At 41.0% G+C, this 14,216-nt stretch overlaps 1 protein-coding gene and 1 pseudogene across 1 annotated transcript in view; one reads left to right on the forward strand and one right to left on the reverse strand.

The window, feature by feature from the left end:
• Nucleotides 1–14,216, reverse strand: part of ADAMTS12 (ADAM metallopeptidase with thrombospondin type 1 motif 12) — a 377,986-nt gene that overhangs the window by 246,102 nt on the left and 117,668 nt on the right. The window lies entirely within an intron of this gene.
• LOC136146361 (ATP synthase subunit g, mitochondrial pseudogene) lies at nucleotides 2,044–2,425 on the forward strand (annotated as a pseudogene).

Here is a 14,216-nt window from a genome sequence, read left to right on the forward strand (position 1 = left end):
CAGGGGATCTTCCGCACCCAAGGACCGAACCCATGTCTCTTATGTCTCCTGCACTGGCAGGAGGGTTCTTTACCACTAACGCCACCTGGAAGCCCCAATAATGTCTACTAGTTCATTTCAAGTGCTAGAGACTAGACAGTGGAAGAAATTTAAGGCAGGGCGATGTCTCGAGAGCCATTAAATCAGACTCTGCCTACTGCTTCCTCCTCGGCCTCAGATGGTGGGGACGAGACAAAGGGCTGAGCTACCTTGGGGAGAGTCATTTGGCATTGAAACTCTACTGCTCTCTGCTAATGAAGAACAGGCGTAGGACCTTCAGAATCTTTAGGACCAATTTCTTTTTCCTAGTCTTCCACTGAGGACTACAACCTCTGCTCCTTCTCTTCAACTCCCATCAGAGTATTAGTCGTCTGGATGTACTTGATGTTATACTTCGGTTTGTACAATGATTTTGGGTCTAGTGGGAAACTGGCAGTGTGAAATTTGTGAATAGACTGTTCTAGAATTGCAAAGCCAGGAGGCCTTGAAGAGTCACCTGGTCTAGGCTGTCATGCCTTCAGCTTTTACCACAGGTAAAAACAGCAGGCTGAAGAATAAACACAACAGTATTGTAAAAGACATGGGGGGACTTATCAAACCAGTTCCGACACTCAGCACTCAGGGCCCTGTGTTGCACAAGTCAAGGGGGTGATAGTCACATAGTGAGTGGAGCCCCCTGGAGGTGTGTGATGGAGCATTGTCACTAAAACTCATTAGCCTGTCCTGGAAAGAAATTCCTGTTCATTTGAAAATGTCAGAAGTTACCAGATCAATTTGTTTCTTCCCATGGTGATGAAGACAATAAGATGAACACATTCTGAAATCAAGAACAGAAAAAAGTCGATTTGGGATAAAGATGTATCCAAGACATTCAATTATAGCACATAGATCACTGGGAAAGATATCACCTGTGGCCCATTATATACACAGGAAAGAAGATAAAATCAGACCCCCAAATCACCCTTCCTGATGATCAGTCTGTATCTGTCACATGGCCAGCCCAGGGCTAAGATGTCTAAGAGGGGCAGTGACCCCTGCCCTCAAGGTTTATAACCTAGCCAGGAAGACAAGACTGACTTCCAAAAAATAGCAGAAAGGAGAAGAGCAAAGACCTAGAATTTTTGTGTTGAAAAGGGTATAGTGCTCACATGTCCCAAGAGGTTGGCCCATGACCACTGGGCCTAGAGGCCAGCCCTTAAGTCCTGTATCACAGTCCCTTCCTGACCAAACACAGCATCCTTGCAGAAGGTGGGGGATGCATCTCCTTAAGTGCCGCAGATTCCAGCGCTGTGATCCAGGAGAGGCAAAGGCCACTGAAGGTAAATGCTTTTAGAGGGCATAGACAGAAGACTGAACTATAGTCTCCAATAAACCTGGTCCAGCCCTAAAGCCATGACAACCTGCCAGAATTATTAACTTTTAATTTTTCTGTTGCTGGGTTGTAAAAGGAAGAACAACTTTCTATCATTTAACACATAGCCAGGACCTTAAGTCAGAAGTCAGGGGATGACAGAAGCCACAAAACACAGAAATGAGACACTGGGAAGATTAGTCCAGGAATAACCTCCCCCACCTGCCGTGATGCCAAGAGCTCCCTGACTGGCCCACATGGAGCCAAAGGGAGTGTAACTGGTAATGTCACTGATTCACAGATTCTACATATTAGTCTTAGCAGCCTTAGATAAAGCTCAAGTCAGAAACACATATCTGGTTCATCCACCTGTTAGTCACCCATATGCCAGTCAGGTATTGTTAACAATCAGATCTGGTCTCTACCTCCTAGAACAATGCTGTCAAATAGAACTTCCTGCAATGACAGAGATGTCCTACATCTGCACTGTCCAAGTCGATAGCCACTAGCCTCATGTGTCTGCTGAGCACTTGATCTGTGGCTAATATAACAGTGGAACTGAATTTTTAACTGCATTAAACTCTAATTATTATCTTTAAACAGCCCTAGGCGCTTCCGGGCGGGTGACATTCAGCCGGTCAGTCGGGGCGACGGGCTCTCTGTCCTAGGACCATGGCCCAGTTTGTCCGTAACCTCGCGGAGAAGGCCCCAGCACTGGTCAATGCTGCTGTGACTTACTTGAAGCCTCGATTGGCCATGTTTTGGTACTATGCCAAGGTTGAGCTGGTTCCTCCAGCCCCTGCTGAGATCCCTACAGCAATTCAGAGCTTGAAAAAAAGTATCAACAGTGCTAAAACCAGTAGCTTCAAACAGCTACTGGTTTCAAGAAAGCTCTACTGAATGGTTTGGTGGCCAATGAGGTGTGGATGTGGTTTTATGTTGGCGAGATCATAGGCAAGCGTGGCATCATTGGCTATGATGTTTGAAAACCAATTTTTAACATGTGATTATATTTGCTTTATTTTTCAAGTGCTCTTGGACCATGTGTGAGCAGACTGCTATTTGAATAAAATAAGATGATGTGTCAGAATAAATAAATAAATAAATAAACAGCCCTAGGTGATTAATAGCTACCATATGTTTGCATGTGTGTGTGTGTGTGTTAGTTGCTCAGTCATGGCCAACTCCATGATAGTATGAACTGTAGCCTGCCAGGCTCCTCTGTCCACGGGATTCTGAACAGCATATATCTAGAGCGTGGCTGACTAGTGAAGGAAAGGGATCCATACACATTTACATCACACAGTGACAGGTGCTGGAATCAAGGGCAAATCTGAAGACTTGTTTTAAAAACAAGCTGCAAATATGTGACATTTCACTGATCACAGTTTGTTTTCTGTAATCAAGTCAATCAGGAGCTGGCTTAGAAATACCAGTATAATGCATACAGACTTCAGAGAATTGAAAGAGGCGACCAAGTATAAAAAATACAACACTTACCAAGATTAAAATGAATCATCAGAACAATTTGGCAGGACAAGGGCTGTGTGAAGGAGCTGCCACCATCCCGAGGCCAGATCAGAAGGGACAAGAAGGTACCAGGAAAAGCCTGGGACTGGGGTTGTGATCAGACAGCATCAAAAGCCCAGCTCTACTTCTAGAAGGAGCTGTTCCCATGAGAGCCCTAGAATATCAACCTACATGTCCTCATACCTCTCTGATGCTCATAAGAGGAAACTGTCCAAATCGTAATATACACAAGATCATATACCAATCATTGGCTGTCAGTTCAGAGGCTAAGTAGTAGAAAAAAATATCCTGTCATTGAAAAATTGACGAGATGGGTTAAAAAAATATATATGATCAAAAAGTTGGTCAACCACTTGTAAAAGAATGAAACTAGAACACTTTCTAACACCATACACAAAAATAAACTCAAAATAGATTAAAGATCTAAATGTAAGACCAGAAACTATAAAACTCCTAGAGGAGAACATAGGCAAAACACTCTCTGACATAAATCACAGCAAGATCTTCTATGACCCACCTCCCAGAATATTGGAAATAAAAGCAAAACTAAACAAATGGGACCTAATGAAACTTAAAAGCTTTTGCACAACAAAGGAAACTATAAGTAAGGTGAAAAGACAGCCCTCAGATTGGGAGAAAATAATAGCAAATGAAGAAACAGACAAAGGATTAATCTCAAAAATATACAAGCAACTCCTGAAGCTCAATTCCAGAAAAATAAATGACCCAATCAAAAAATGGGCCAAAGAACTAAACAGACATTTCTCCAAAGAAGACATACAGATGGCTAACAAACACATGAAAAGATGTTCAACATCACTCATTATCAGAGAAATGCAAATCAAAACCACAATGAGGTACCATTACACGCCAGTCAGGATGGCTGCTATCCAAAAGTCTACAAGCAATAAATGCTGGAGAGGGTGTGGAGAAAAGGGAACCCTCTTACACTGTTGGTGGGAATGCAAACTAGTACAGCCATTATGGAAAACAGTGTGGAGATTTCTTAAAAAACTGGAAATAGAACTGCCATATGACCCAGCAATACCACTTCTGGGCATACACACTGAGGAATCCAGATCTGAAAGAGACACGTGCACCCCAATGTTCATCGCAGCACTGTTTATAATAGCCAGGACGTGGAAGCAACCTAGATGCCCATCAGCAGATGAATGGATAAGGAAGCTGTGGTACATATACACCATGGAATATTACTCAGCCGTTAAAAAGAATTCATTTGAATCAGTTCTAATGAGATGGATGAAACTGGAGCCCATTATACAGAGTGAGGTGAGACAGAAATATAAAGAACATTGCAGTATACTAACACATATATACGGAATTTAGAAAGATGGTAACGATGGCCCTATATGCAGGGCAGAAGAAGAGACGCAGAAGTACAGAACAGACTTTTGAACTCTGTGGGAGAAGGGGAGGGTGGGATGTTTCGAAAGAACAGCGTGTATATTATCTGTGGTGAAACAGACCACCAGCCCAGGTGGGAGGCATGAGTCAAGTGCTCGGGCCTGTTGGGCTGGGAAGATCCAGAGGAATCGGGTGGAGAGGGAGGTGGGATGGGAGACCGGGATGGGGAATTCGTGTAACTCTATGGCTGATTCATATCAATGTATGACAAAACCCACTGAAAAATAAAAATTTAAAAAAAAAAAAAAAAAGAAAGAAAAAAAAAAAAGTTATGACGGTTTAATTGAAAGCACAAGCTACGGTCAAATTGGGCTTCCCACATGGTACTAGTGGTAAAGAACCTGCCTGCCAATGCAGGAGACATAACAGATGCAGGAAGATCCCCTGGAGAAGGGCATGGCAACCCACTCCAGTATTCTTGCCTGGAGAATCCCATGGACAGAGAAGCCTGGTGGGCTACAGTCCACAGGGTCACACAGAGTCCGACATGACTGAAGCAACTTAGCATGCACAGCACACACGGTCAAACTAGCTAATACGTACAGCCTCAGTTTTTTCATCTGTAAAATGGGTTAAAATCTATCTTAATTAGCATGGTTGTAACTATCACAGATGTTCTATATAAAATGCCTAGCATAAGGCTTGCACATGGTAGGTAGTCATAAATGTACAGTAGCTCATTTTATCATAGCATCATCTGCAGTGAACATGAATATAAAGGAGTGACTGAAAGCAGTTATTCTCATGTTCAGTCTTTTGCTTCATCTCTTAGCTGCAAGTTCTCTCGGCTTCAGTTTTCTCATGTGAAAAATATAAATAGTGGTAGTAACTTGCTAATTAGCTTATTAAAAGGTGTCATGTGTATTAAATGAGTTAGTATAAAGTGCTTGGAGAAGTGTCAGCACACAGCATGTATCTAATAAATGTGAGTTATTAGTTATTATGATAGTCTAAGGAAAATTCATCCCAGATGCCTGACGTGATGGTTTATGTGTCACTGTAACAGACTACAAGGTGCCCAGGTTACACATTATTTCTTGGGTCTGTCTGTGAGGGTGTTTTCAGATGTCATTAGCATGTAAATCAGTGGACTCAGTAGACTGTTGCCCCCAATGTGGGTGGGTATCACTCAGTTTCTTCAGAGTCAGATCATCTCTGGCCCTCAGACTGGAGTTGACACCATCAGCTATCCTGGTTGTCAGGCCTTCAGTCACGGACCAAATTACTCCATGACGTCCTGGTTCTCCAGCTTGTAGGTGACAGATTGTGCAATTTCTCAGCCTCCATAATTGTCTGAGCCAGTTCTTCATAATAATTACATTAATTAGGGGAGAATGAGTGGCGCCTGGATGTAAATTGAGCTGCCTGGAAAAATTTGAGAGGAGACAGAATTGATAGATTTCTCTTTCTTGCTGTTTGATAGTCTTAGAGCTGGAAGCGATGGTGGAAGACTTCTCAAACTTCACACACCTCTCAGCCTGGGAGGTTGGCTTTCAGGGCATGTCTTAGGAATAATTAAGCCCAATTTCCAAACTGGGATTTCTTCAAATGAACCAAGGCTGAAATCTTCAAGAAACTTAATGTGAGTGTCAGCACATAGTACATACCTAATAAAGCCTCTAGGTCAACAGTGGGAGTCAGATTCGACCTTCTCCCTTCTCCTACAGGAAACAGAATAATCTACAGCAGAATTTGTGTTCCACTAGCAGAAAAGTCTGGGGACGGGGCTGAATTCAACTCTCAACTCCAACACGATTAAGCAAGGTAGCTTTACACAAGTAATTTAGTCTCTCTGAGCCTCGGTCTCCTCATCTCTAAAATGGGGATGACAACATATTCTTTGCTGAGGAATTTTGATGGAACAGAATAAGGTAATTCTTATAAGGCCTTGCTGTCTTCATGGATTCCTTCAAAGTGATGTGCTTGGACTCTTCCCTGTGATTCAGTCAATCATTTCCTTATCTTGTCGTTCAGTTGTTAAGTCATATCCAACTCTTTGTGACCCCATGGACAGCAGCATGAAGGCTTCCCTGTCTTTCACTGTCTCCAAGAATTTGCTCAGATTCAGGTACATTGAGTCTGTTATCTGGCAGGCATGGTTAACATGGTTATTTTATGGTTGTCTCAGTTTTGAGTTTCAGAAGAAAATCTTCTGCTTACATAAGGGCAGAAAAGTTGCCTAGTAACTAATTTTCTTCATTTCTTACTTGACAGTACTTGGAACTGAGTGCATTTATTCAGTGTTATAGTTCCCAAGAGCTCTCTCCACAGATTCACTCACTATTTTTCTTATGCAAGATAGACAGATAGGTAGGACAGCCACTCAGCCCAATAAAGTGGATTTTTAGAAATTTAAAATGTAACCACCAAAGAGAATGAGGCATCAGATGATCCACTTATTTCTAATTCTACTGTGCAAAAGAACCACATGGAAAGCGTATTAAAAACACATACACTGGGAAGCCTTGTCCAGGTATTCTAGTTAGTAAGTTTATTTATTTATTTATTTTAATTTTAATTTTTTTTTTTTTTAGTTGTGGTATGTGGGATCTAGTTCCCTAACCAGGAACCAAACCCAAACCCCCTGCACTGGGAGTGTGGAGTCTTAGCCACTGGACGACCAGGGAAGTCCTAGTTAGTAAGTTTAACGTGATACTCAGGAATCTGCACTTTTGCAAGCACCTTGGGGTTGTTGACAGATAATCCGTGTACTATACCTTGGAAAACACTACACTTTCCCCTTAGGTGGTGCTTGATTGCTTTTTAACTTCTCCCATCAACAAACAGGCATAACACTATGAATATAATGAAATATTCGTAATGACTCTAATCAAACACTAGTTCATCTCAATCAAAAGAAGTTTCAGCAATAATGATTGTTGATTGCAGTTTATGAAGAATATTCCCTGAATCTGAGGTTTGCAGGGGAAGCCCATAACATTTTGGCAGATCAGGACACTTCAAAGATAAAAAAAAAAAAAAGTTTAAATCATTCTAGGAAATAAGTGAATAAATGTTTTGGATTTGAAATGTGAAATAAATGTGAAATCATTTCACAGAATATGCAATCTGAAATAAGCTGGCCTGACACAAATCCTGATGAACCCTACCAAACCTACTATTCTCAAAACTTGAAAAGGGAATTTTTATCACATCTCAAACCATGTGTTCCCAGATAAGCCATCGGAATCAGAAAGATCATCTAAGAACCTGTAGCAACCAAAAACTCATTAGAACTTCTCTGTCACGCTGTATTCAGGGACAGGCTGGGAGCCTCCTAATTGACAGTTTCACAAAATGGTCTTTCTACCCCATCAGACACCTAAGGTCATTTCTGACTTCTCTTTCTCCCAAAAATCTTCTATCAGAAAAATTTTTATTTCTCAAAATTTCTCTATGTCTTTGCTTTTTTTTTTTTTGGTCTCTCTAAGCAGTAATCCATGTCTGTCAACTCTAGAAAATAAGTCCAACCAAAAGGAAGAGGGAAAAAGAAAAAAAAACACAAACAGCTAACACCTTGGGCGCCCAGGAAACATGTTATTAGGGAGAACAAGTGAAAGCATCGTCTCCCACGGGGAGCAGAAAGCCATTAAGACAGACTCGGCCGAGATACAGCACTATTTTTTTCATGATGCCCCAGCAGGCCGTCATTCTCATCAGAAACTACCCTAAGGATGCAAAGCCCTCCCTAGGCTGGGGAGAACACGGACCTGGTCCTGCTTCTCTCACTGTGACAATCCCTGATGGGCAATAATCCCCAATCAGGGAGAGCTCCCACCCATGGAAAGAGCACAGAGCCTGTCAAGACTGTTGCTATGGTCACCAAAGTGATTCTGAGCTGAAACAGAGCATTCTAGGGATGTTTACCACTGGCTCGGGGCCAAAGGGGGATGCCTGCTCTGGTGGCTTGGTGATGCGAGCTGGCAAACCATGAGAATTTCATAGCACATGGACTTCACTAAGTGCCACAGCAGAGAAAGGGAAAAAAATAAAGAGCAGGTCTCGTGTGAGATGCTAGAGACGTGAATGTGAGCATGAGGAAATATTTATATCCTCATTATATTCTAAAGTGGAATTAAAGCAAGATTTGCCTTTCCACGGGCTCTTCGTGAAAGAATAAGTCCACATTCATTGTCTCCACTTTATATGCCACACTAAAGTCATAACTCTAGTGGGACAAACCTATTTTAGTTATCTGTAATCTCCTACTACCCTGTAAGGAGAATGGGTCTGGGTAACTTTAGTACTTTTCAACCAAGGGCAAAAGAAAAAAATCTTTTTTTTTTTTCTTTTAGAAAAAAAGAATAGAGTTCTACTATGAAAGTAGAATAGACTTTCACATCCTTGAAGACAACATTTAAGTGGTAGAGGAAGGGGAATAGCAACTGAGGAAGTCTTAAACAACTGTGTTTAACATAGAAGGGACAAGTTGGGAGTCCCAGAAATAATCCAGATGTAGACAAAGTGGTACCTGGAGAAGCAGAGGCTGGAAAGGAAAAAAAAAAGCCCACAGGAGAAGATGTATCAGCCAGTGGTCAATGAGAAAGACATGCAAAACAAAAACAGGGATTTTTGCTAGCATCGTAAGAAATGTACAAGGTAAACTCCTGTGTCTCTTCCACCTGTGAAATCTTCAATAAAACAAACACTGTTCTCTAATACTTTTTGTGACTAGAAATGCTGTATTCTCCATCACAGATGGTACAAGAAGAAAAGACAGTCAGTAAATGATACATACGAGGCACCTCTTTTCCTCTTTAGGTAGAGGGTAAAATCATCTGCTTGAGGCAAGCAGGAAAGGTGTCTATAAAACTGCTCTGAAGAATGGGGGAAGCCACCAGCCTTTGATGGATCCTAGTTGAAGTCTCAGCTGAGACTGTGAGCCACTGAAAAGCAAGTCAAAGGAAATGACAAACGGGGCAAACGCAGAAGAGGTCGTGATCAGAAAGAGTAGTATTAAAGTTTAAGCATTTAGAGTTTATAGTGTAAGTGTGGTGTGGTAGAATGAATCTAGCCCCCAAAAGACATCCACAGCCTAACCCCTGGCACCTGTGAGTAGGTTACTTTATGTGGTGTGTGGGACTTTGCAGATGGAATTAAGTTAAGGATCTTGAGAGAGGGAGACTATTGACCCACAGTAATCAGGAAAGTCCTATAAGAGGGAGGCTGAAAGATCAGAATGAGTAGTGGGGGAGGTAATGACAAAAGCAGAAGTTGTAATGAGGTGAGGAAGGGGCCGCAAGCCAAGGAACAGAGGTAGCCTCTAGAAACTGAAAAGGTAAAAAAACAGATTCCCCTGAAGCATCCAGAAGGAATGTGACCCCAAGGACACTCATTAGTCATGACCTCCAGAACTTGTTGTTTTAAGCCACTGCATTTGTAGTGATTTGTGAGGGCAGCCTCAGGAAACTCATACATGGGAGACTGGTCATGGGACTAGGTCACCAAAGTGAACCCCACTGAAGGAGTCTAGGAAAGGGAAGTCAAGAAGGTTAAGGATCCATGAGGTTAAGATGTTCATCTTGACTTGCAGCTAAAAAGACCCTTCACACTGTGACCCCAGTATATAACCAACCATTTCAGGAAGCAATGCTTCCCTATTTTCCTATGTAGGTGGCATTCTGATACATTCCATTTTGTTTTAATCAATTTAAATCCTGGTTCTAAAACACTAAGCTGATTTCACATTCATGTAATGGATCACAACTTGCAAATCCAAAAATGGATATGGTGGGGAGAACTTGGATTTTATTGCTAAATCTGAATCTGAGTTCTTATTCTGGTTCTATGCTTGCTTCCTATGTGACCTTGGTCAAAGTGGCTGACCAATGAGTCCCAGGTCATTCTTATGAGAAATGGAGAATGCCCAATTGCTAAAGTTGTTAAGAATAAATGAATTGTTAAATGCTGGAGAGGGTGTGGAGAAAAGGGAACCCTCTTACACTGTTGGTGGGAATGCAAACTAGTACAGCCACTATGGAAAACAGTGTGGAGATTTCTTAAAAAACTGGAAATAGAACTGCCATATGACCCAGCAATCCCACTTCTGGGCATACACACTGAGGAATCCAGATCTGAAAGAGACACGTGCACCCCAATGTTCATCGCAGCACTGTTTATAATAGCCAGGACATGGAAGCAACCTAGATGCCCATCAGCAGATGAATGGATAAGGAAGCTGTGGTACATATACACCATGGAATATTACTCAGCCGTTAAAAAGAATTCATTTGAATCAGTTCTAATGAGATGGACGAAACTGGAGCCCATTATACAGAGTGAAGTAAGCCAGAAAGATAAAGAACATTACAGCATACTAACACATATATATGGAATTTAGAAAGATGGTAATGATAACCCTCTATGCAAAACAGAAAAAGAGACACAGAAGTACAGAACAGACTTTTGAACTCGGTGGGAGAAGGTGAGGGTGGGATGTTTCAAAAGAACAGCATGTATATTATCTATGGTGAAACAGATCACTAGCCCAGGTGAGATGCATGAGTCAAGTGCTCGGGCCTGGTGCACTGGGAGGACCCAGAGGAGTCGGGTGGAGAGGGAGGTGGGAGGGGGGATCGGGATGGGGAATACGTGTAACTCTATGGCTGATTCGTGACAATGTATGACAAAATCCACTGAAATATTGTGAAGTAATTGGCCTCCAACTAATAAAATAAAATTAAAAAAAAAAAGAAAAGAATAAATGAATTGTTGCGAGGAAGCACCTATTACAATGGCTTGCATGTGACATTAATTAAAAAATAGCAGCTTCTTGTAAAATCAGAGAATCTTAAGATACTTCAAGAGTCAATTTTTCAGTAATACTGGAATTGCTTCCTCACCTCCACTCATCCATGCTATAAATGTTCTTTTAATGAGAAAAGTTATTTCTCAAGGCATCCACTATTGCTAAACTAATTATTAAAAATCTCTTTCCTTTATGGTGTGTGTGCCATAACTTCCATTCATCATCTTAGTGCTGCCTTGTGGAGCTATACTAGAATATGTCTAATATCATTATACATAAAAGATGCTTGCACCTTGGAAGAAAAGCTATGACAAATCTAGATAGCATATTAAAAGGCAGAGACATCACTTTTGCCAGCAAAGGTCCATATCATCAAAGCTATGGTTTTTCCAGTAGTCATGTACAGATGTGAGAGTTGAACCATAAAGAAGGCTGAGCACCAAGGAACTGATGCTTTTGAACTGTGGTGTGAAACAAGGGACTCTTGAGTGTCGTTTGATTACAAGGAGACCAAACCAGTCAAAGTCAATTGACCTTCAGTCAATCCTGAAGAAGTCAACCCTGTATATTCACTGGAAGGACTGATGCTGAAGCTCCAATACTTTGGCCACCTGATGCTAAGAGCTGACTCATTCAAAAAGACTCTGATGCTGGGAAAGATTGAGGGTAGGAGGAGAAGGGGGTGACAGAGGATGAGAAAGTTGGATGACATCACCGACTCAGTGGACATGAGTTTGAGCAAACTCTGGGAGATAGTGAAGGATAGGGAAGCCTGGCGTGCTGCAGTCCATGAGATCTCAAAGAATTGGACATGACTTAGTGACTGAACAACAACAAAATACCTAAAACATACTTAAGTATATTGGATAATATTTATCATGTGCCACTAAGACTTCTCTTTTCAGCCTAAATATTTGCACTTCCTTCAACAGTTTTTCATTCCTTATTGTGCTAATCCTTCAGCAACCCGGTTGAGCTCCTTGAAATAGTACTACAGCTTGTCAATATCTCTCTAAAAATCACACCAGAATTGGACATTGAGATCCTAGCACTTCAATGCCATCAACTTTGAAGAAATGAAATAGTGGGAAAAGTATATATATTTTCTTCCTTCACAATAATCAAATTCTTCAGGGAAGAAACTGGTGAGGCAAAAAATGTGGTCTAATAAGGACTTACTTATTTTACTAGGGCTTAAAGAAATTATCTATTTTCTCCAGGGAGTTAAATGAAGGGTCAGGAAATAGGCTTCCGAATTAGGGGAACACAGTAACAACACTGAGGACAGAGTGTCTCAGTACTCCCTGAAGTTCAGTAAATTTTTTTTCTTAAACATGGTCCTGAGTTGACTAGACATCTCCTTAATTAGAGTTCTATTTCCCTGACATTCAGACCCTTATTTCAGCATTGAGGTGCAGAGGGCCAGTAAATAGTTTATGGCAGTGCTGTTTGGGATATGAACAGACCACACCAAAACTAGCCCTCTGTAAAAACAGTTCAATTTCTCTGCAAAATGTGCAGGCAATGCCTCGACGTTACTGCAGGGGTAAAGTAGGTCTAAGAGTACAGTGAGTGGTTTGGTTTTTTTTTTCCTGCTGCATTGCAGGCAGATTCTTTACCAACTGAGCTATCAGGAAAGCCCTTCAACATTTTACTTAGAGGAATTTCAAAAGTACAAAAACCTTAAAGAACAGTAAAATAAACATCCATACAGTTACACTTGGATTAAAAATACTAATATTCTGCCACTTTTGAAATATATAGGCTCTACTATTTGAAAAGTAACTTGCAGACAGGATGGCAATTCAGCTTTAAATACATGAGCAAGCCTGTCCTAAGAAGCAGGTACTCTTCCTACATAACCACAGGTCCATTACCTCACCTAAGAATTAGCAATCATTGTACATAATTCTAATTTCATTCCATGTTCAAATTTCCCATATTGTTCCCCCCAAAAGCTATTCAATTGTTTCTTTATTTCTTTGTTTGTAATCTAGAACTAGTTGAGTTTAATACAATGCATTTTGTTTGTTTCATAATAAATTTAAAAAAATAGTCATGCACATCAATCACACAAGTTTAAAAAACTGAGTATTTTTTTAAAGCTGAATATTTTTAAAGCCTGTTATGAAAAACAATAATATTTTGTTCCAACTCTCCCAATCCCCAAAGGTAATGATTCTTGACTTTTAATTAATTTATTTCTTTTGTTATCTGATCTAACCACATCATTTTATTTTTTTTTTATTTTTATTTTTTCTTTTTCAGTGGGTTTTGTCATACATTGATATGAATCAGCCATAGAGTTACACGTATTCCCCATCCCGGTCCCCCATCCCACCTCCCTCTCCACCCGATTCCTCTGGGTCTTCCCAGCCCACCAGGCCCGAGCACTTGACTCATGCCTCCCACCTGGGCTGGTGGTCTGTTTCACCACAGATAATATACATGCTGTTCTTTCGAAACATCCCACCCTCACCTTCTCCCACAGAGTTCAAAAGTCTGTTCTATACTTCTGCGTCTCTTCTTCTGCCCTGCATATAGGGCCATCGTTACCATCTTTCTAAATTCCATATATATGTGTTAGTATGCTGTAATGTTCTTTATCTTTCTGGCTTACTTCACTCTGGATAATGGGCTCCAGTTTCATCCATCTCATTAGAACTGATTCAAATGAATTCCTTTTAATGGCTGCGTAATATTCCATAGTGTATATGTACCACAGCTTCCTTATCCATTCATCTGCTGATGGGCATCTAGGTTGCTTCCATGTCCTGGCTATTATAAACAGTGCTGCGATGAACTTTGGGGTGCACGTGTCTCTTTCAGATCTGGATTCCTCAGTGTGTATGCCCAGAAGTGGTATTGCTGGGTCATATGGTAGTTCTATTTCACAGAACTAGAACAAATAATTTCACAATTTGTATGGAAATACAAAAAACCTCGAATAGCCAAAGTAATCTTGAGAAAGAAGAATGGAACTGGAGGAATCAACCTGCCTGACTTCAGACTCTACTACAAAGCCACAGTCATCAAGACAGTATGGTACTGGCACAAAGACAGAAATATAGATCAATGGAACAGAATAGAAAGCCCAGAGATAAATCCACGAACCTATGGACA

The sequence above is a fragment of the Muntiacus reevesi genome, chromosome 14, assembly GCF_963930625.1.
Source record: "Muntiacus reevesi chromosome 14, mMunRee1.1, whole genome shotgun sequence".
NCBI lineage: Eukaryota > Metazoa > Chordata > Mammalia > Artiodactyla > Cervidae > Muntiacus > Muntiacus reevesi.